This window comes from Hibiscus syriacus, unplaced genomic scaffold (genome assembly GCF_006381635.1).
Source record: "Hibiscus syriacus cultivar Baekdansim isolate YM2019G1 unplaced genomic scaffold, ASM638163v2 tig00111621_pilon, whole genome shotgun sequence".
Taxonomy (NCBI): domain Eukaryota; kingdom Viridiplantae; phylum Streptophyta; class Magnoliopsida; order Malvales; family Malvaceae; genus Hibiscus; species Hibiscus syriacus.
Genome location: NW_024063138.1, coordinates 3,278,723 through 3,302,003, shown reverse-complemented (window position 1 = coordinate 3,302,003; position 23,281 = coordinate 3,278,723). Strand labels below are relative to the sequence as shown.

The 23,281-nt window shown below is 37.6% G+C and overlaps 1 pseudogene; it reads right to left on the bottom strand.

Annotated features, from left to right (window-relative positions):
- Positions 1–29: 29 nt before the first annotated feature.
- On the bottom strand, positions 30–7,687 carry LOC120166113 (annotated as a pseudogene).
- Positions 7,688–23,281: the final 15,594 nt, after the last annotated feature.

The following is a 23,281-nucleotide window of genomic DNA, read 5'->3' as shown; positions in this document are numbered from 1 at the left end:
TCGAACTAAACAAATTGAACCATACGCTGGATCAGTCCTAAAAATATGCCCCAAAAAAATTAAATTATGAAACACTCATCAAATCATACCACCTAATATTTAATTTAAATCCATTGGTTCAACAGGCAAACCTAAAGCATTGCCCACCCCTATTGTCGCCCTGCTAATGGCAATCTAAAAGTTACATTCTAGTACCATCAACAAATATTTACAGTTGTAGAGAAAGCACAACACACCTGCCTCGAATGTCGTCATATATGTATGCGCAAGGTTGCTTCAGGGTTTCCGCAACGCAGATGCTGCACCCATGACAACAGCCAAGATGATACCCACACCAGCACCGAACGAGGCGCCTACAGCAGCCGATGTAAGAGAGGATGATGCCTTGGCTTGAGAATCCTTCTTCCCATCTATTGTGCCCATAGCGTGGTCTTGTGCCAACTCCACTGAAAGCCTATCTCTAACAAGTTCCTGCAATTTGATAAGAAACAAGAAACTCAATTTATTCATCATCATATGATCTTCATGAAAAGGAACCAGAAACCAAAATATGTGGTACACTATAGCCATATCGTGTATAACAAATAACTAGGCACCAGTAAGTTGACTTTTATGTTTCCGGTATGCTCGAACAATGTGGCCAATAACAGTAATTCAAAATTCATCCTATAGATATTATTATAAAATGCATATGGGTGGATATATCCTAGGAATTCCCTTGTAAACATTAGCTAAAAAAAAGAATTGGGTCATATCATGATATGTCATGTTATATCTCCACAAATGTGCATCAACTAGATTATGACGAGTAAGGAAAGAGACTTTGAAAAACTCGTGAACATAATCAGGTGGCATTGAATCTATTCCCAGACATTGATACTAATCTGTCTGGTTAGAAGTATGAGGGCAGCAGATTCATGAAGCAAATAGATCCTCATATTGTATGAATGGAATATGTTTTTTCTTAAGAAACTAACCATGTTCGCAATGGTCTTCCAACGGATTCAGTTAGACACAGAAATAGTCAATATTCAAGGCAAATGTACCACATGAAATTTTCAATTTCAATCACTAGTAATTTTACTTTGATATTTCTTCACTCTTTTTCAGCTAGTTTTTCGATAATTAAACACATCTAACTCTGTAAAAAGGATATTTCTTTATAAACTCTCCAAAGCCCGCAGATAAGGAACTCACTAGTAGCTAACATATTAGAAGCCATTTATAATCTATAATTGTACCTCGAGGGAAGCCTCTTCATGGCTCCGAAGAACACGGTGGACAAGATGGCAGAGAGAATTAACCCGCTCCACAGGAAAAACAGTATCTTTCCTTTGGAAAGGCCGGCGAACAAGGTTGATAGGAGCAGATAGAAGCTTCTGAACACCCATTCTCCCATTAGAATCTTCACTAGTTATAACACCCCAAGGCAATGAAGCACTAGCAGCACCAGGCATGACATATGGGCAAGAATTGATAACTTCAGTGGTGCTTGGAGTTGCTTGATAAGCCTGAACAACTGTATTAATTGCAGCCAACTGTTGATGTGCACTAACAGAAAATTTGTTTGTTATTGCAAGCACCCAAGGTATCCCAAGAGCTTTTGCCTCGTCTAATAGTAGTGAAAGGGCTGGGTATTGCCGTGATGCATCTGGATGATTGTACTGAGGTATCTTATGGGATAAGTTATGCACAAGAACAATTAAATCAGTCTTCCAACTAAGGTCACGGATTCCCCTCCATAATTCATCTTTGAAACGAGAAGCTTCCACGGCCAGCTCCTACCACATACAGGAAAAAAAACAGGTAAATAAATTAGTGAAATTTCTTTTAAGAACCAAAAGATGAATAGTAGTGTATATATATATATATTTCTATAAGTTCATATGATATTTAATAAAGCTTAAAACTACATATTGGTTTCCACTGCTAAGACTCTTGTTGGCACTAAAAGATTTCAAGCTTATATTCGATATTTTTTTAGAAAATGTTCAATTGCAGTTCACCCAAGCTCCACAATAAATCAAGGAAAGGAAGCCCAGATAATATGAAAGATAATATTTGCTATCCCACGGAAAAGCATTATTGTGCTGGAGAACTTCACAAACTTATTCAAACAAAAATAAATCTGTATTGCACAGAAAAGTGGCCAAAGGAAAAAAGAAATATTGACATAAAAGGCAATGAATCTTCAGCCAGCTGGCATACAACATTGAATCATAAAAGTTACAATGATATTCCTTAGACTCGAAAAACATACCTGTAAATTTACTCCCGGTGAATCAGTGTAACATAAACCGCCAGCAATACCTTCCCTAAAATCAGCTTCTACTTGTAGATTTTCAATATTGGCAATAGTGGTCAATTTTCCTTGACCAAGTATTGCCTTGAAAAGAGATGTCTTACCAGCACCCTAGTAACCCATAAATAAAATATTCAATAATGTTTGTACCAAGGAAAAAAAACCAAGCCAACATTCATAAAAAGTAGAAAACAAAAGCACAAAATTTACAAGTTGGAAGTGAAATAAGAATACCTCTAGACCAAGAAGTCGCACCCTACGAGTTCTAACATGAACCTCCTTCGATGCTGTGGTAAAATCACTGGTACAGAATATGAAAAAATCAGTCAAACCTTCTGGCCTTAAGTATTTTTCTTGGTGAGATGATGCCAAGTTATGTTCATTATTGAGGTTAGCAGTGTCTGCTACTATCTGATGTTTAGGAGGTTGCCTCAAGGGAGCCCCTACTAAGACTCTTATTTTTTGTAATTCTGATGGTTCCCCATTCCCAGATGAGTAAGCTGGTGCTGAAGGAAATGATTCCACAGTAGTTGAACACCTGAATATGAACCAATATCATATCAAACTGCTTATCATGCACCAAGGAGAGAGAAAGAGAGATTAGTGCAACTTTGAGCATAAAAAATGTAGGCCAGACATGACAGTATTTTTACATGCATTTGTTTGAATCTCACACTTCCAGAAAAGTGATTCAGCATGTATTATTTTGCTAAATTTATATAAAAAATGTAAACCTAACACCATATTGCATGGACATAAAGATTATATTATACAAAAATAGAAACAAGAAAATGACACAAATAAGTCCAACCATACCATTTGCCATTCACTTGAGCATGAAATAGTGTGCAAAGATGCAACCTGAACCCAGTAATATCAACTTTCAATGGTTCTGCATTCTTCTCTTCAGGAATACCATTCCATCCAAGAGGCACGATCGAAGTAGCAGTACGGATAGTAGGACTTTCAACAATATGCCCAAGCTCTACAGCACCTGCAACTGCAAGGCCAAGCCATTGCTGCAAATGTGGAAACTGTTGCAATTGCTCCATTCCAAGGAAAGATGAAGCATTATCATTCATGCACAGGTCATATATTCTGCAAAAAGGAGTATAAAGTGAATCACTTATTTATGCAATCCACTAACAGAGGTGCCTCAAGAGAAATTATTCGACTGAAAATCCCAAACAAGGATACACTTTAACTCCATGAAATACTCGATAAAATAAACGTTCCAAAAGTTTCACCACAATGTCTTATGCCACATGTGAGATAACATCACTTGACACTTCCCCTCATATTTGACTCAACAAGAGCCTACATGTGGACAACCTCACAACGGGTGTCAATACCATACAGGACTAGGCAGGAATAACATAACACACCTGGCCTCTTATACAATGTTAGCATTTAACCTAAAATTAATAGGTAATAGGTGGAAGGAATCAGATTGACTATAGGACCATGGGGAACCCAAGACTTAATAGATGTGGGATAACCCAACTTAATACCGTTGATGGACTAGGAAGCCACAATGTTTGAGTTCATCAACAGTTGATATGTTTGTATCTTCAATTTGTTTAGAATATGGTCTCTATTTGGTCACTTTACTGTAACTGGCAGCTGTACTGTGTATAAGTTGTTGTGCTTTTGTCATTAAGAATTGACCAAAGGATAATAAAAACAGGTGAAACATAAAGACCAATTCTGCAATGCAAGGAATAAAGATGCTAGCTGATCAAAAAGAAGAAAAAGAAATGCAACGTTGCAACTAGAATTTAGAACTAAAAAATTAAATAAACAGTAGCATGAATTAACACTATTTCAAAATTTATTACTACCTTTGAAATCGAGACCTATATGACTTCATTGAATGAGATTGAAATCTCTCCCTTAATTCAACAATCACAGATCTGACCTGAACATATCTTTGCCAGAAGAAAGCAGACAAAATGAGAGGCTGGAAGAAATAATCCCATGCTCATAAATACCAAGGTTTCATTAAGAAGACTAGACAGATGCATTATAAACAAAGGAAACTCATACCGATGTCAACTTTGAGTACTCTGCACCTGAGAGCAATTCCACTGATGAATTCTCCAAGAGATAAAGCTGTTATATGTGAATTTATTAATAAGTAATTCAGTTGTATAAATAATTGAAATGATAACATGAAAAGCTTCAGTTTGTCGCAACCATTAAGCATTGTAACATTAGGAGAACAGAATAGGATGATGCCATATCTCATTTTTCCAATTTGAGTGACAGATGACAATAGTTGCGACTTTCAGGAAAGGTAACAAAATTCCCAAAGATGTTTCACTTAGGCAAATTTAAATTTATGAAAGCTCATTAAATATTTGAAGAAATTTCAAATTCCTTGAACAGATAGGTAGGCAAGCAGAAGCAAGACCTTAGGACAATTCAAAATAAGGATTGCTTTACACAAAGTATATAGTTAGATGCCCTTTGACACTTGCAGATAAGAAACAACACTTACCAATTGGTGATGACAATCAAATTTTAGAAAAATCTCAAAATCCCTACTTAGCATTGCTTAGCAAATAAACAACAAAGACAAATTATTATCGATAGTGTCCACCTTCATGCACTTGTAGCTTTAAGTTGATTGAAATACAAACAAATGAATGAAGTATTCCTTCATAATATATACCTGTCCAAACGGTACATATGAAGGTAAAGAAGGCACTCTACGCCATCTATTGTTGTCTCCACTACCATTGCTTTTCTCTGTTAACTTTCCAGATCCCGTGTCTGACACACAATTATCAGTGTCAGCAAATGGTTTAAGAGATATGCCATCAGTACCCTCTTGAATTTCAAGAAACTGTGGTTCAACAACTACATCCTCAATGGAAGATACAGTTCCAGTGCCAGCTGCAGATGGCTCTATGGGGTCAACTTGCTTTCTTCTGTATTTTTAAATTGTCTTTTAACTCCTTCTAATGGAACAAGCCTTGAAAGTCTCCAGAAAGGCCCCTGGACAGGGCCTACACCTATAACCAATTGCTCCCCTTCATTTTCTTTTATCTTCTCAGCCTTTCCTTTCTGTGCCCCATGTTCATTCTTTAATGTAGATAAACTGGTATTTTCCATGTCAGAGGACATTAATAAACTTTGCGTATTGTAGTGATCAAAATAAGCAGGTGAAAGGATACGTGGTACAAGATCTTCAGGAATACAGTAACTCTTGAAATAGAGTTTCCAACCTTTTCTGTTAACATAACTGGAAATTTTGATTATAGGACAATCATAACAAACACATTAGCTTCAGGAGAAAAAATCACAGGATAAATATTTCACAAAAGGGTAACGTACTCACTCTCTTAAAGCTGCATTTCCTACTGCAGGTTGGGAAAATGTTATACACTTGACCTGAACTCTTTCACTTTCTTTTAATGAAGATGATACAGCAATGACCCTCAAAATGGCAAGGGTAGCCAATGCTGCCACCTACTATGTCATGCAAAGAAAAGAGTGAAATAGATAGTTTGGCACAACACATCAGGTAAATCTCAAGAAAAACTAGCTTATGAAACTTACTGCTCCACCAAGGGAATGCCCACATAATACAAGTTTTCGTTTCTTTTTCTGAGCAAGCCTATACAACTCCAAAGCAGGTATGCCTTTAGCACGAGCCAAGAAACCCTAAAGATGGTAAATTGGAGTGAATATAACTAAGTATGTAGAGATTTCAAGAAAGTTCAAGACTTAAGTATCAATGGAAAAAACAAGAAAACAAGTTCTTATGATATATGAATTATGGACTGTTATCAAACCCGATGTGCAGCAGGTTTAGGCCTATCTTTAAGCTGTTTAGATTTTGATTCCAAGGGATTGAACTGCCTGTCCTCATTTCCTTTTTGTCTTTTACCCCGCTTAGCTTCAGTTAATTCAATCCTGTCAACATCCTCCATAACATCCTCATGAAATATTGCACCTTGAAGTATGTTTGCATCAGCCATGACATCTCTTAATGAAATCAAGAAAGTAAAACAAAACATAATTAAGCCTTTGAAAGAAGGAAATAATGAGTCAAACAATAATCAGCCATGCTTACTTATACTGCTTGGTACCGATGAAGGAAGCAAATAGTGTATCACCTGCTTCTGCCAACAATACCTGCAATAAGAGATATGCAAAGAAAAAAAATAAGAGAACCAACGACAGCCTAACTCAAAGGTAATATCTTAGGCACGAATGCACGCAACTGATCAGTAATAGTTTATGGTGGAATGCCATCAAAGATCTATCTAATCCAGGCCAAATGCAAACCAGGCAACCGGCTAAGTTAATCACCTTATGTAGCTCCGCTCTATCTCCATGTTTAAATTTACAATGGATGCACACACCTGCATTCAAACTTATATATAATATTCTCTTATTCTCCTTACCTTTCTATTTAACCCCTTCTTTTGTACTAATTAGGGCCAAAGCTACACAGGCATGTTGAATTGTTGAAAAGTAATGAGAAAAATACAGCTAGGACAAAAATGTTTCCATACCGCATTACATACAAATTTGGGTCAAAATTATGACTCCATGTAAAGAAGCAATTAATATTCCCACAAAAACTAAATCATCTTCAGCAACATTTATGTTCGTATTAGAAAGGAGTGTAGAATGTAGAGTAAAAAATAAATAACCTGTGTGGAACATGATCAGCAGAAGGTTGCACACGTTCTAAAGAAACAATTTGTCCTCCAAAATCAGCCTTAAATTTGTTTACAGCTCGAATCATCTCAATAGCATGTTTCTACCGTGAAAGGGTAAAAATTGTCATGAATAATTGAAAATTTAATTTAAAAGATACAATTCCGTTTGAAATTGAATATGGATAAATCTTAGCATTCACTTTTAACTTATAATTCTTTTAAATTAACTACCAAATCATAACATTTTTAAATATATGAGGTGCAAAATTGGCAGAACGGGGAAAATATGGATAAAGCTTCAATTATTGATATACCTTGTAAACGCACTCGGAGAGGACCATGCAACAAAGAATGTCCTGCAAATCCGATAGAGAGTCAGCTTTGACGGCATGGCAAAGGTCGTGGAGTTGCCGCTTTCTTCTTTCGTACTCTTGCTGGAGTTTCTGGCGGTGCTCCATGTCACCGTTGTTCCACGGCGGCCAATGCCACCTCATCCGCCACTGAAGCGGACCCCAAGAGGCCTTGAGGATCTTTGCTCTTTGATCCTTGATCCATGTCTCCACTCTGCTTTGTATTGATTCCATTATTATTCGATCAAATCAAGGTTTTTCGTTGTTCTTTTTTCTTTAATTTGGCACTGTTGAGAATTTAGGGGGAGAGAGAGAGAGATAGGGAAACTCCGATTTTTATTGGGCGAAACTCAAGGCCGAGCCGAAGCAGCGCGTAAGCAAAAACTTCAATGATTAATTAATTGCGTGTTCACTTCCTCCTTTGAATGACAGACAAATGGTAAAAATGAAAACTTTTGGTCCGTCTAGTATAGGCTTAATGCCCATATAAGTGAACAAATTATACTTTTTGTGTGTTTACATATTTTTTTTGGTCAATCTTAATATCTAACGTTTAAATATTATTTTTTAGGTGTTTAGATAGTTAACAGTAATTTTTTCTTTAAGTGACATGTATCATAACCTGTTATTTTTTAATATTTTTTTTAAATATTATTATATTTATTAAAATACCTTAACTTTTTTTATATTATAAAATAGCCCCAAAATCTTAAATTCTAACTTAATCCACCGTCACCGACCACAACCACCGCCACCGATGTAGTCTTTGTCATCATCCTAGTTATATGTCGTCGTAGTTGTTGTCGATTCACCGTTGGAATCGCGTGGGATCACGATTTTTAACTTAAGGTTTGCGAGATTTAAAATGTCGATTTATTGTCGATCGGTCGTCAATCGGTCACGATTTCATAGGGATTTTGGTCGTCGGGGGGAGGGGAGGTCGGGTGGATATTCTTTGACGGTAAAGGGTAGCAATCGATGTAAGTTTAGGGATTGAAATGAAGGTTTTTAAAGTTTAGGGATTATTTTAAAATTTATGTGTTTTATTTTTTAAAATATATAATTTTATTTTTAAAATTTTATATAGCATTTTTAAATTTACCATGTTATGACATGTGTCACTTAACGGGAAGAACTAACGCCCTTAATAGCCCAAACACCTAAAGAGGTAACATTTGTTATGTTAGGTACCCGGATGGACAAAAAAATTATAGACACTTATTTGGTATAAAAAGTATAGTTTGAACACTTTTCTTTTGTCGTTGAGGAGAGTATAGTTTGGACACTTGTTTTGACATTAAGCGTCTATTATATTTAAACCTTAAATTTAACCTTTATGATTTTGTTATGGATTAATATCTGATTAATCTTATACTTTAGGTTTTTTATATACTTTGCCTCTGTATAATTTTGTTTTTTCACTCACCCCTGCATTCTGATTTTATTTTCAGTCATCTCTAGATCACCATTTTATATTACTTGATATTTTAATAATAGTGTCCGCTAAAAAAATCATTCGAACGTAATATATGTTATAAAAAAATAAAAAAATTTAAAAAAACTAAAAGATATATTAGAAAAATATAGACTTTAATATATAACAAATATTATAATTTTCTTTAATTTTCAGAATTTATATTTTAAATTTATAATTTTTCAAAGTTATAATTTTGTTAATTTATATTTGAAAATTCTAAATAGGAAATTTGATTAAAAATGAATTTAAGTTGCATATGAATTTTACAATGGTAGGGAGCATGAGATTGAAATTTGATCAAATAGACTTAAAATAACGAGAAATTAGAAAAAAAAAATAAGAAAGCATGCAAGATTAATTGACTAAATTGTAAAAAGAGGAATTAAAATTATATAGGTATTCAAAAGTGATTGAGGAGTGAATCCATTAAGTACCTCGGTAGTAAAAAAAATGTTACTTTTCTTAGAGTCATGGTCTCGAGCAATTACGTCTGCAGGGTTTGTGTGTTGTTAATTGTTAAAAAAATTTTGAGTAAATACTAACAAGGACAGACACAGGACTTTAAGTTAGGAGGCGAACTTAAACTTATAAAATTTCAAATGGTTGAACTTGAATTTTAGGGGGCAACCGCCCCACCTGATCTCCTAGGTCCATCCCTAGATATTTACATGTAATAACCTCATATTTTACAAAATGTGATTGAGAAGGACTTATAACAAAGAATGAATAGAAGAAACAATGAAAACATAAACCCAAAATTGAAACTACGACGTTTTAGTTTTAATTTTTTGGTTATTTGAACATTGAAAACATAAAGTCTATTTAAACTTAAACTTTAATTTAAAAAAATATTAAGTTGATTCGAATAACTTAAAATTAAAAAAAAAATTAGTCGAATAGACTTTCACTCACCCATATTGATCAAGACATTTAGGAATTATTCGCTGTCAAACAACTTCTCTCACTAATGAAATGATATATTTTTAGTTACTCATTTTTTAAATTTAAGTCAAATTAAATTTTATAATTCGAATAAATTAATATAAATACTCTTTAGGTCATAAATGAGTTCATTAACTCTACAAACGAGATTATAGAACTGTTATGTGGATTATTTAATTATTTTATTTTTTAGGTATTAATTAAAGACACATGAAGATATCTTAATTTTACATTAATACAATGTACGAGCTATGTAAGAAGGAAAGTTCACAAGCTTGTCTCGCATGACTACATTGATCTGCTAAACAAATTGCGTATTCAGTGTAGTCTATTGTTGCGTGTTGTGAGTACTATAAAATATACAAATAATGTGCAAGTATACACAATCGCTCAAGTAATATAATGATGAGTGAGTATCGTCTCCACAGGGATTGGGTAAAATCACAAAAGTCTAACCAAAGCAATGCACTAAATTATCTAAGTATAGTTAGTCTTGATATATACAAATGTCACGGCAATGGATATGTGTATGCTGGTGGATGCGGATTGATGGTGTGATGGTGTAGCAAATGGAAATGCAGTGGCAATGATGGATGTTTAATGTTGAGTATGGTGAAATGTTGAGGCAATGAGAAATGGTAAAAACAGTAAGTAAAATAAGTAAAATAAGAAGAAAATAATCCTCACGTGACAAGCTTCCAATGAAATGAATGGTAAGGATTGGTCTAAGGTTGCTAAACTTATTTCTCAAGTATATTTAAGCTAGCGTGTCTTTATTTACTCGACAGGGCTTTCCTAAGGTGTTCAAAAGAACCTAACAGAATAGGATGCCAAGGCATCTGCTCTCACTCAACGATGTTGGACAGCCTACCCTATTGATAAAGACACCATTTTTAGTCGTTGAAATCCTATCCTAGTCTCTTCCGAGATCTAAGGGATTAAGTTATAATATTCCTAGGCCGGTTCAAAGCCCCTTGAAAATACCATAACCCATTGCTTATGAGGATCTTATCTTGCGTTTCTTCCGAATACTTACAAGTATTTTTAGTTTAGGATTCTTCCGAATACCTAACCTTTTTCTAAGAGATGAACATTTTCATGCCTCTTACAAGCCTAGATGGTGAAGCATTCATAAGCAAAGCAAATAAAGAACCAAAATAAACTTAAATATACTATTGAAAATAAAGTTCAAACAACCATTTAACCAACCACCACCAAATAAGTTAGTTCATGGTGGGGTTCGAAATATCCAAACACAAAATCATGAAAATTCGTTCCAACAACCCACAAAATAATATAAAAAATAACAGAAAAAAGGGAAGTGAGAAGAAGCCTTCGACGCGCCACCGGAGGTCTCCTCTCGGCCACCACGAACCACCTAGCTCGCTAGCTCCTTTCGGCGCCTAGCTTGCCACTCCTTGGAGCTTTATCAATGGAGGAATATTCCAAGGAAAAAGAGAAAATAAAAATCTGATTTTTCTGCTCTATGCGTGTGCTCATCGTCCTCTCTTCTCTCTCTCCCATGAGGTGTCATATATAATAAATAAAATATCTAGGGGTAATGATGAGTTTGTTGGGTGCAAAATACCCCTCATACCCCTAAAATCACATTTTGTGCATGAATCTTATCCTCTAAGTGGCAGTGGTCCATTGGTAGCTTTGGCAGGCGGTTATAGCAGTCCTCCACGTGCAGGGAGAGTTGTCCAGTGCCAGCTGTCCTGATGCAAAAATATCTTTTAGTCTTTTTCTGTGCCAGAAATGCCAAGGCATTTCAATCTGCTTTAGCAACGTGTGATGCCGCGACATTACTTCCCAAAGAATCCTTTTTCTTGATATTCCCTGCACATCATAGACAAACTGCACCTTTCCCTCAAACAGCACCATTAAGAAATAAAATAGCACAACCACCACAAATGCAACTATATGCAACTACATGATCCTAAAATGACTAAAATGAGCTTTTAAACAAACAATAACTTAAGTGAAAAAGGCTTTAAAAGTAGCCTTTTTAGGAAGTTAACACACCCTCAAACTTAAGCTATTTCTTGTCCTAAAGCAATGGATAGCAGTTACATAAGCATAATGTCATGGCAAAGTTCGATAGTAAAACAGTAGGACAAAATTGAATTTCAACCCTCAGAACGATAGGCTTCAACATGCTAGACTTATCAAGAATTCAAGTACTTTTCCCTAGGTCAAAATCCTTTGTGGTAGTGTGTGTGCGTGATTGTATCCAATCTATACTTAGCGAATTTAGACAATTTCTAATCAAGTCCCCTAGTTTTTGTCAAGGCATTTACTTATCATTAAGCACATTTTTACTCCCTTTTCTTTGATTTTTTTTAATGCTGTTACGAAGGGAGTCAGCTCATCACACCTACTCTCCCACACTCTAGATGAAAGGGAGCATACCTTCCATCCCCGAGCTAGTTAAGTAGAGTCATCCCGTGACTTCTTTCATTCACTCATATGCACGAGGCTTCCATTTATTAAAGAAAGTTCCAGGAAATGCCACGGCAAAGAGGAGTGTCCCTCTACAGCTATGCTTAAGCATTTATTCACAGTTTCATTTCTAAGGGAGTTTGTTTTTGATTTTCCTTTTAAACACCATACTATATTTCAATACCACAGCTAACTAAAGTTCCTTCATAAAAATTTCCTAAATTTTCTAAGTATAGAGAACATACAAATCGTGTAAATATTTTTCACCAAGCATCAAGCCCTAGAGTAAGTTCTATCATTCTCAACAGTCATTTACATTCAGATTCTAGCCTAACAAAATTATCATCATCGGGTATCCTCAAAACATTTCATATAACTGTCCTACCATTTACTGATGCCATGACATAATACTATGCTAATGCTATCATGCATATGACCTACCAAGAACAATACCTCCCCCAAACTTAAGGGAAGCATTGTCCTCAATGCTTTAAAGAGAACTAAACTAACTATAAACTATATGTTATACAATGAAATGCAACTAAATGAAAATAGATGCAAGAGAGGTACCTCAATGTTTACGTGATGGTGGTGCTTTGGAGGTGCTAGCAGCTCCTCGTCGGGTGCGCTTTCGGATAGGTGATGGGCTGGACTCGGAAGAATTGGAGTAATAGTGCGCAATGCGTCCAGCCGTGGTCTTGGTGCGACGACCACTACGTTGTGCAGGAGAAGGATTAAGTGCTGGGACGGGGCTGGGTGTTTCTTCGACAGGGACAGTGGGCGGATATTCAGGAGTCTTGGACCGGTGTGTATCAGGAGTAGAGTCATCAGCAGGAGGATCAGGTGCATCGTGCTCAGGCTCTGGAGATGTCTCGGCATTGAATGCCGGCAGAATTTTGTCTGGGAATCCAGGAAAATTCTGTTGTCCGTGGGGAATGATTTCTTGAAAGAATGATTCCACCACAGCATCTCTATGCTTCACATATCCAAAGAAGTTACGGATATCACCGTGTAAAGCATGTATTTGAGCTTGAGTCTGCGTCACAGCTTCCTCAAGAGCAAGTAACCTTGCCTCGGCATTCGATTCTGTAGCACCTGTAGATTGCTCATGAACAGGGTTGTTAGACTTGGGATTTTCAATTCCCAACAACAGTGGAAGTCTAGCCCTAGTGATGCCCGATAATCCAGGTAAAATTTCATCAAAAGCATTTTCCTCAACCTTTTTCTTACGACATAAAGCGGTAATTAAATTAGGAAACACCAAAGCACTTGCCTTTTTACCCAAACAGTCGTGAACTTGCTGAACAATGATACGACCCACATCGATCGAACGAGATACCATTACAGAATGCAAAAGCAATAAGCGTGAAAGTGATACCGTAGTGTTGTGGGAAGTGGGTATTAGTTTATGCTTGAGGAAGTGATTCCATAATTTGGCACGCGGCTGAAGACGTTCCCGGTTGACCGAGTATCGGCTCGTCTGACGACCATTCTACTCAGTGTTTTCGAAACAAAGGTCCTCCAAGACCCCATCGTATGTGTTGCTATCGGTTTCCTCTTCGAACGTGGCATGGCCGTCTACTACCTCCTGTAAATGAAAATAACGATTAATAGCAGTGGATGTAAAACGGATTTGCTTACCTCGAACAAAGATTGAGTGTTGATTGGGCTTGGAAATGTTCGCATAGAACTCCTTAACTAATGAGGCGTTCACCGAACCAAGATGACGGGCAAACTTCTGCCATTTGAGCGGCGTCACGATGTCCATAACATCGGGTCCAAAACCACCATCGGTTTCCTCGGTAAAAATAAATCCCAACTCAAAAAAGAGTTTTCGATTCTTGAAATTTTGGAACGGAGCCTTGTCCTCATCGTTCTCAAACGTTGCCAAGCGGTCGTGTCGGTTGGAGCCGGTCTTGAGCGCACCATTTTCATTGTTTTTGATGTAAGAAAAATGAAAAAGGAAGAAACTTTTGAAAGCTTTAAAAACTTGGATGTATTTCGTCTATGGAGAAATAACAAAGAAAGAAGATGAATGAAAGAGAGAAAAAAGGTAAAAGTTAAAATGAAAGAGAAAAATTATTAATGAAAGATAAAAGAAAAAGTTAAAAATTTGGGAGGGAAAATGGGTGATAGGACGGTTAAGAGAGAAATTAGTGGGTGGGGGTTGTGCGTGTATGGGGAAGGAAAAACTGCCAAAAAGCAATGATGATGATGGGACAAAAACTGTGGAAAGAGAAAAGTAAATGTCAGAAATTAAATTAAATAAAAATAAACAAATCAAAAGAATATCTCTCCAATTGATGCTTTGTCCTTTCCTCCCTTTGGTAACCGCTCCTTGTACGGTTTGCAGCAATGTGGTCCCTACAAATCAGATCAAAAATTAATTACAAAATAAAATAAAATAAAACTAAAGAAAAAACTTGAATGTTAAATTTTATTTATGCACAGACACAAATTCAATGCCGAGGCATCGAATTTTGGTTCTCCTCTGGGCACGCTTCAGTATCGTGCAGCCGTACCACGTCCTTGTTGTGCGGTGGTGGAATTCCATTATAGGCTTTCAGACGCTGGCCATTGACCTTGAAGATCTTCCCATTGTCTATTCTTTTGATGTCAACAGCTCCATGGGGATAGACATAATGCACCTCAAATGGCCCTGACCATTGAGATTTTAGCTTCCCATGAAAGAGTTTAAGTCTGGAGTTGTAAAGCAAGACTTGTTGCCCCACATGAAAATGTCATGGCATCAGTTTTTGGTCATGCCACTTCTTGGTTTTCTCCTTGTATATCCGAGCATTCTCATATGCTTGTGCTCTAAACTCTTCCATTTCATTAAGTTCTAATAATCTCTGCTCCCCTGCTAGTTGAGCATCGAAATTCAATCGCTTGATAGCCCAATAAGCTTTATGTTCAAGCTCAACCGGGAGATGACAAGCTTTCCCATATACTAGCTTGAAGGGTGACATCCCCAAAGGAGTTTTGAATGCTGTTATGTACGTCCAAAGTGCTTCATCCAACTTTGGCGACCAATCCTTTCGCTTTGGGTTCACCACTTTCTCTAAAATCTGCTTGATCTCTCGATTAGATATCTCAGCTTGGCCATTTTTCTGCGGATGATATGCCATGGCAATCTTGTGTCGAACTCCATATCTCAGCAATGCCTTGGCAATCAACTTGTTATCAAAATGGGTTCCTTCATCACTGATGATAGCATGAGGTACTCCAAATCGAGTGAAAATATACTTGTGCAAAAACTTGAGTACGGTCTTGGAGTCATTCTTTGAAGTTGCTATTGCTTCCACCCACTTTGACACATAATCCACAGCAAGCAATATATATAATTTTCCTTCAGAAGATGGGAATGGTCCCATGAAGTTGATTCCCCACACATCAAACAACTCTATCTCCAAAATATTTTACAGCGGCATCTCATGTCGTCTAGAGATGTTTCCAGTCCGTTGGCATCGATCACATCCTTTGTAAAATGATTGGGCATCTCTAAACAAAGTTGGCCAGTAAAAGCCTGATTACAGGACCTTAGCAGCAATCCTTGCTCCACCAAAATGGCCTCCACTTGGGGCCGAATGACAATGGTACAAAATATCACTTTGCTCCTCTTCAGGTATACATTGTCTAATGAGCTGATCGACACAATGTTTGAACATATATAGCTCATCCCAAAAATAGTGCCTTGCATCGTGCTTGAACTTCTTTTTAGCCTGACTATTCAAATCAAAATGAACAATTCCACTAACAAGAAAATTAACAAGGTAAGCGTACCACGGGATCGCCGCGGCATATAAAATTTTCTCATCAGGAAATTCCTCTTGGATATCTACAGTGTCATGGCATTCAGAATTGTTCTCTAGCCTAGATAAGTGATCAGCAACTTGATTTTCAGTTCCTTTTCTATCTACCACCTATAAGTCAAATTCTTGCAAAAGTAAGATCCACCTAATAAGTCTAGGCTTGGCATCATTTTTGTTCACTAAGTATTTTATAGCCGAATGATCAGTGTGAACAATAACTTTAGTGCCTATTAGGTAAGGTCTAAATTTATCAGAAGCAAATACTACGGCAAGTAATTCTTTCTCAGTGGTGGTGTAGTTCAATTGTGCTTCATTTAAAGTACAGCTAGAGTAATAAATAACATTAAAAAATTTACCTCGGCGTTGCCCCAAAACAGCTCCTACGGCATAGTCGCTTGCATCACACATCAGCTCAAATGGTGATGTCCAGTCGAGAGGGACTACAATGGGTTCCGAGATCAGTTGTCGTTTCAGCTCAGTAAATGCACCGAGGCATAATTCGTCAAACACAAAGGGTTGGTTTTGTTGAAGCAATGTGCACAAGGGCTTAGAAATCTTGGAGAAGTCTTTGATAAACCTTCTATAGAATCCAGCCTTGTCTACCTCAATACCCTTGTGTGAAATTTTGTGGCCTAATACAATGCCTTCAGTCACCATGAAGTGATATTTTTCCCAGTTTAAGACCAACTCAGCCTCTTCGCATCTCTTGAGAACTTTTGCTAAATTGCCGAGGCATCGTTCAAAGTCATCCCCACAAATAGAAAAATCGTCCATGAAGATCTCCAGAAAATCCTCAACCATATCTGAAAATATAGCTTGCATACAGTGCTGAAACGTTGTCAGGGCATTACAGAGTCCAAAAAGCATCCTCCTAAAGGCAAAAGTGACATAGGGACAAGTAAATGTAGTCTTCTCCTGGTCCTCTGGTGCGATGGCAATTTGATTGTACCCCGAGTACCCATCCAAAAAGCAATAGAATGCTTTGCCGGCCAATCGATCCAACATTTGGTCGATGAAAGGTAGAGGAAAATGGTCCTTCTTCGTAGCTTTGTTGAGTTTTCTATAGTCCATACATATCCTCCATCCGGTAATAGTGCGAGTAGTTAATAGCTCATTATCCTCATTCGTAACCACCGTCGTGCCTCCTTTCTTCGGAACGTATTGGACAGGGCTCACCCATGAGCTATTGGAGATAGGGTAGATCACTCCAGCATCAAGCCATTTCAGAATTTCTTTCATCACCACTTGCTTCATAACAAGGTTGAGTCTTCTTTGTGGTTCAATTGAATTGCCGTGGCAATCTCCTAGCAGAATCTTGTGCATGCAGATCGTGGGACTAATGCCTTTCAAATCGGCCATAGTCCAACCAATTGCTTTCTTATGCTGCATCAAAACACTTAACAAACTTTGCTCTTGGTTAGCAGTAAAGTTAGCGGAAATAATCACCGGTAAAGTCTCATCGCTACCTAAGTAAACATATTTAAGATGCCCTGGCAAAGTCTTAAGCTCTAGGTTGGGTGCATGCAATAATGAAGGCTTAGGAGAAATGAATTCATCAAAATTCAGAGGTTCAAAATTCATACCTGATCTAACTTGTACTAAGCTAGATTGCTCCTCCAAAATTGGAAAGTCGTCGGACTCCACTAAGCTTTCATCATCCATCCAGTATTCATTTTCTGCTAGCTGAATGAAGTTGTTCTGGCAAAGATGTTCAGTCTCTTCTTCAATCACTGAGTTCAATTCAGAAATACCTTGGCATTCTTCAGTGTCATCAACATATTTGAGCGTTCTAAAAACATTGACAGTCACACACTGATCAGCCACTCTCATGGTGAGTTCACCTTTTTCACAGTATATCAATATACGTCCAGTGGCTAGGAAAGGTCTTCCCAGAATGATTGGTGCCTTGGCATCAACTTCGCAGTCCAGAATTAAGAAGTCGACTGGAAACACAAACTTGTCCACCCTTACTATGACATCCTCGACTCTCCCTTCAGGTTTAACATGGGATTTGTCGGCAAGTTGTAAAATAACTGAGGTGGGTCTTGCATCCCCTATGCCAAGCTTCAAGAATATCGATTTCGGCATTAAGTTGACACTTGAACCAAGATCACATAAAGCCTTTCCAACGAAATTAGCTCCAATTGAACAAGGAATAATGAAGCTGCCCGGATCATTTCTCTTTGGCGGCAACTTACTCAATGAAGAACAAAATTCTGTTGCCATGGCAACAGTCTCTACTTTCCTCTTCTTGGTACAGATGTCCTTCAGAAATTTTGCATACATTGGCATCTGTTCAATAGCTTCCAAGAGAGGTATATTGATATGGAGCTGATCAAGAATGTCTACGAACTTCTTGAACTGAACTTCATCATTGTGCTTCTTCAATCTTTGCGGGAAGGGTGGGGGAGGTCTAGCTTCCTTAACTGTAGGAATAGAATTTTTTTTTACCTTGGCATCAGAATCTGGTACCTTGGCAGAATCCTCCTCCTTGTCCTTCTCAGAAACTCTATCATCTTGTAATTCAGCTTCAGTAGTGGGATTAGAATCATCTTGTTGTGGCCCACTATCCTTGACTTGTCGATTGATTTGTGTTCCACTCCTAAGAGTTAACACATTGCAGTGCTCTTTTCCAGGCCCTTTAGTGACTTCAGTATCACTTGGCAAACATCCTTGCTGACGCTCTTGTAATGCCGTAGAAATCTGACCAACTTGACATTCCAAAGCTCTCAGAGACGAGCTATGGCTTTGAAGTAAGGCGCCTTGACTATGAAGTAAAGCTCTTTGATTCTTAATTGAAGTAGAATGGTCTTGCAGCATTGTCTTCGTAGTAGATATGAATTCTTGAATTGTAGCTTCTAAGGAACTTATGCTCGCTGAAGATGAAGCTCCTTTGTTAGAATTATGCCATGGCATAGCATTTTGGTAACTTTGAGGCTCATTGTGATTATGCTGCCTAGTAGGTTGATTAGCATTTTGGGCTCCTTGATTTCCCCATGAAAAATTAGGATGCTGACGCCATCCAATATTATAAGTGTTTGAGTAAGGATTGTTGCTGCCTTGATTGTAATTGCCTACAAAGTTGATGGACTCATGGTTGGTTGGGCATTCACTCTCGTGATGATTACCTTGGCATAACAGACATGCCAGACTAGTTGTTTTCACTTCCTTCACATCAGTGGAACATTGTAAGTTCTTCAACATATTAGTAATAGCGGAGAGTTGAGCGGACACCGAATCTTTGGCTTCTAACTCGAATGCTCCAGGTGCTCTCCTCCCACTCCCAAGTCTTGAGGAAGGAAATTGATAATTATTGTTAGCAATTCTGTCCAAGATAGCAAACGCCTCCGTAGGTGATTTATCCAGCAATGTCCCATTTGCCGAGGCATCCAGTAACATCCTCGTGGGTGCATTGACTCCATTATAGAACATGACTACTTGAGTCTAATCATGAAAACCATGATTTGAACACTTTCGAAGCAAACTCTTGTAACGATCCCAACACTCATACATGGATTCGTCGTCGCCCTGGCGAAAAGATGATATTTCATTCCTTAGCTGCGTGTTCATATTCGGTGGGTTGTACCTCAATAAGAAGCTCTTGCAAAGATCGGCCCATGATTACATCGAACCGGCTGGTACACCACTCAACCAAGCCCTTGCTCGGTCACGCAATGAATACGGAAAAAGCTTTAATTTCAAAAAATCCTCATGCACTCTTTCTTGGCGGAAAGAATCACAAACTTCCAGGAAATTGTGAATGTGCTGCCTAGCATCTTCAGTTGGCATACCCCCAAACTGCCCAATGGAATTCAACATGTTGAACATGACTGGTTTCAGCTCAAAATGTGCAGCTTGAATTTCTGGTGCCACAATCCCATGATTCAGATCATCCAGCATCGGATTTAAATGATCTCGAATAACACGAGGCCTGATAGCAGGTTCAACATTGTTTAATGCCTCGGCATTCAGATTTTCGTCATCTTGACCAATGCCTTGGTTTCCAATATGATACATATTTTCTTGAGCACGTCTTCTTCTTCTAAAGAGTCTTTCAATCTCAGGTTCTATTGGTTCCAAAGGCTCTTCAGAATTTCTTCTAGGCATACACTAAATAAACCTGAAAAATAAAACAAAAATATCAAGTAAACTATACAAAAATAAAAATGCAAAACAAAATAAAATGCTCTGGCAAAACTAAATAACTTCAGGCTGCCAATCCCCGACAACGGCGCCAAAAACTTGTTCGCGTGTTGTGAGTACTATAAAATATACACAAATAATGTGCAAGTATACACAATCGCTCAAGTAATATAATGATGAGTGAGTATCGTCTCCACAGGGATTGGGTGAAATCACAAAAGTCTAACCAAAGCAATGCACTAAATTATCTAAGTATAGTTAGTCTTGATATATACAAATGTCACGGCAATGGATATGTGTATGCTGGTGGATGCGGATTGATGGGTGTGATGGTGTAGCATATGGAAATGCAGTGGCAATGATGGATGTTTAATGTTGAGTATGGTGAAATGTTGAGGCAATGAGAAATGGTAAAAACAGTAAGTAAAACGATAAGTAAAATAAGTAAAATAAGAAGAAAATAATCCTCACGTGACAAGCTTCAAATGAAATGAATGGTAAGGATTGGTCTAAGGTTGCTAAACTTATTTCTCAAGTATATTTAAGCTAGCGTGTCTTTATTTACTCGACAGGGCTTTCCTAAGGTGTTCAAAAGAACCTAACAGAATAGGATGCCAAGGCATCTGCTCTCACTCAACGATGTTGGACAGCCTACCCTATTGATAAAGACACCCTTTTTAGTCGTTGAAATCCTATCCTAGTCTCTTCCGAGATCTAAGGGATTAAGTTATAATATTCCTAGGCCGGTTCAAAGCCCTTTGAAAATACCATAACCCATTGCTTATGAGGATCTTATCTTGCGTTTCTTCCGAATACTTACAAGTATTTTTAGTTTAGGATTCTTCCGAATACCTAACCTTCATCTAAGAGATGGACATTTCCATGCCTCTTACAAGCCTAGATGGTGAAGCATTCATAATCAAAGCAAATAAAGAACCAAAATAAACTTAAATATACTATTGAAAATAAAGTTCAAACAACCATTTAACCAACCACCACCAAATAAGTTAGTTCATGGTGGGGTTCGAAATATCCAAACACAAAGTCATGAAAATTCGTTCCAACAACCCACAAAATAATATAAAAAATAGCAGCAAAAAAGGGAAGTGAGAAGAAGCCTTTGACGCACCCCCGGAGGTCTCCTCTCGGCCACCACGAACCACCTAGCTCGCTAGCTCTTTTTGGCGCCTTGCCACTCCTTGGAGCTTTATCAATGGAGGAATATTCCAAGGAAAAAGAGAAAATAAAAATCTGATTTTTCTGCTCTATACGTGTGCTCACCGTCCTCTCTTCTCTCTCTCCCATGAGGTGTCATATATAATAAATAAAATATCTAGGGGTAATGATGAGTTTGTTGGGTGCAAAATACCCCTCATACCCCTAAAATCACATTTTGTGCATGAATCTTATCCTCCAAGTGGCAGTGGTCCATTGGTAGCTCTGGCAGGTGGTTACAGCAGTCCTCCACGTGCAGGGACAACTGTCCAGTGCCAGCTGTCCTGATGCAGAAATATCTTTTTGTCTTTTTCTGCGCCAGAAATGCCAAGGCATTTCAATCTGCTTTAGCAACGTGTGATGCCGCGGCATTACTTCCCAAAGAATCCTTTTTCTTGCTATTCCCTGCACATCATAGACAAACTGCACTTTTCCCTCAAACAGCACCATTAAGAAATAAAATAGCACAACCACCACAAATGCAACTATATGCAACTACAAGATCCTAAAATGACTAAAATGCGATTTTAAACAAACAATAACTTAATTGAAAAAGGCTTTAAAAGTAGCCTTTTTAGGAAGTTAACATCTACAGTATAGACTTGTACTCAGGACAATGTAGAAATTTATTTGATTTTGATTGACGTATTTTTTTCATATGAACACAAATCCAAAGATATAATCTGTGGGTTTTTAAAGTAAAATCCATGTTATGCAAGGGAACTCAAAATAAAGTCTCTTCTTTATTCACTGAACACGGCGATTATAATTTTTATAAAATTAAAGTCACAGAGGGCAGATAGAGTAGACTGTGTAGTGGTATCATGGTACCCTCTCACGGTACTGACCGGGGTTCTATTCTGCGGATGCGCATCTTAATTTTTAATCTTTACTAATTCTGGTGCTTCTTGTAATTTAAAATAAAGTTCATTCTGAAACGCCCTGGGTAGTCTATACAATATGTCTCTTAAAGTATATTTGAAAATAAACACAATCACAATGGAATCCAACATTCAAGGCGATAATTTATGTTTAAACAGTATGTAACACCTCATATCGATGTGGGTGACCCGATCCAATCTGAAGTGTCACATTAGAGTCATCGGAGCGACTCACAGGAAAAATTAAAAATTTTGTTTAACTTATAAAATATAAAACAATTTATAATTAAAATACAAATTCATAAAATCATTCATATATTACAAACAGAATTAAAATCATACAAGTTTCAGGCTCAGTATATAAAAAATCAAATGTGACCTACATGCCCCCTAATTATACATTGTATCGTACTCTGCAAGCAAAGCTGAAGGAACTCCCAAAGCTGAAGTTGATAGCTGCACTGTATCGATTCTTTTAACCTCGATTTTTCGAGCCACGTCAGTTAACCAATTAAACTCCATTTGATCGCCCTTGAACTTTAATTTCACGTTCCATAATGTCTCGGATACATGACAAAACCAATTACTTTAGAAACGATACGTAAACGTGAAAATCCGTATTGAACCGAGAGATGAAATGCCAAGAAATAGCTTACCAGTTTGAATTTGGCAAAACGGACTTTCAGATTCGGAATCAGGACGTCGAAAAACATAAAATAAGTATTTTCAGGAAAAAAAATTGACTTTTCGATCAAAGTCAATGGTCAACCTACAAAGTCAAAGTCAACTGATAGAACAACGGTCAACGGTAAGGTCAAAGTTAACGGTCCGGGTCAAGATCAACGGGTTAGACCGGTTCGGGTTTACTCGGATCAGTTTGAGTTTACTCAGACTGGTTCGAGTTTACTCGAATCGGTTCTAGGGTGTTCCAAGAACGGGGAGGAGCCCCGTGCGCACGTGACAGTGCGTGATAACGCGTGACGACATCTACGGGGTGGGGGATGGCGACCGAGTACTCCAATAGCTTCAATGAACCAAAAT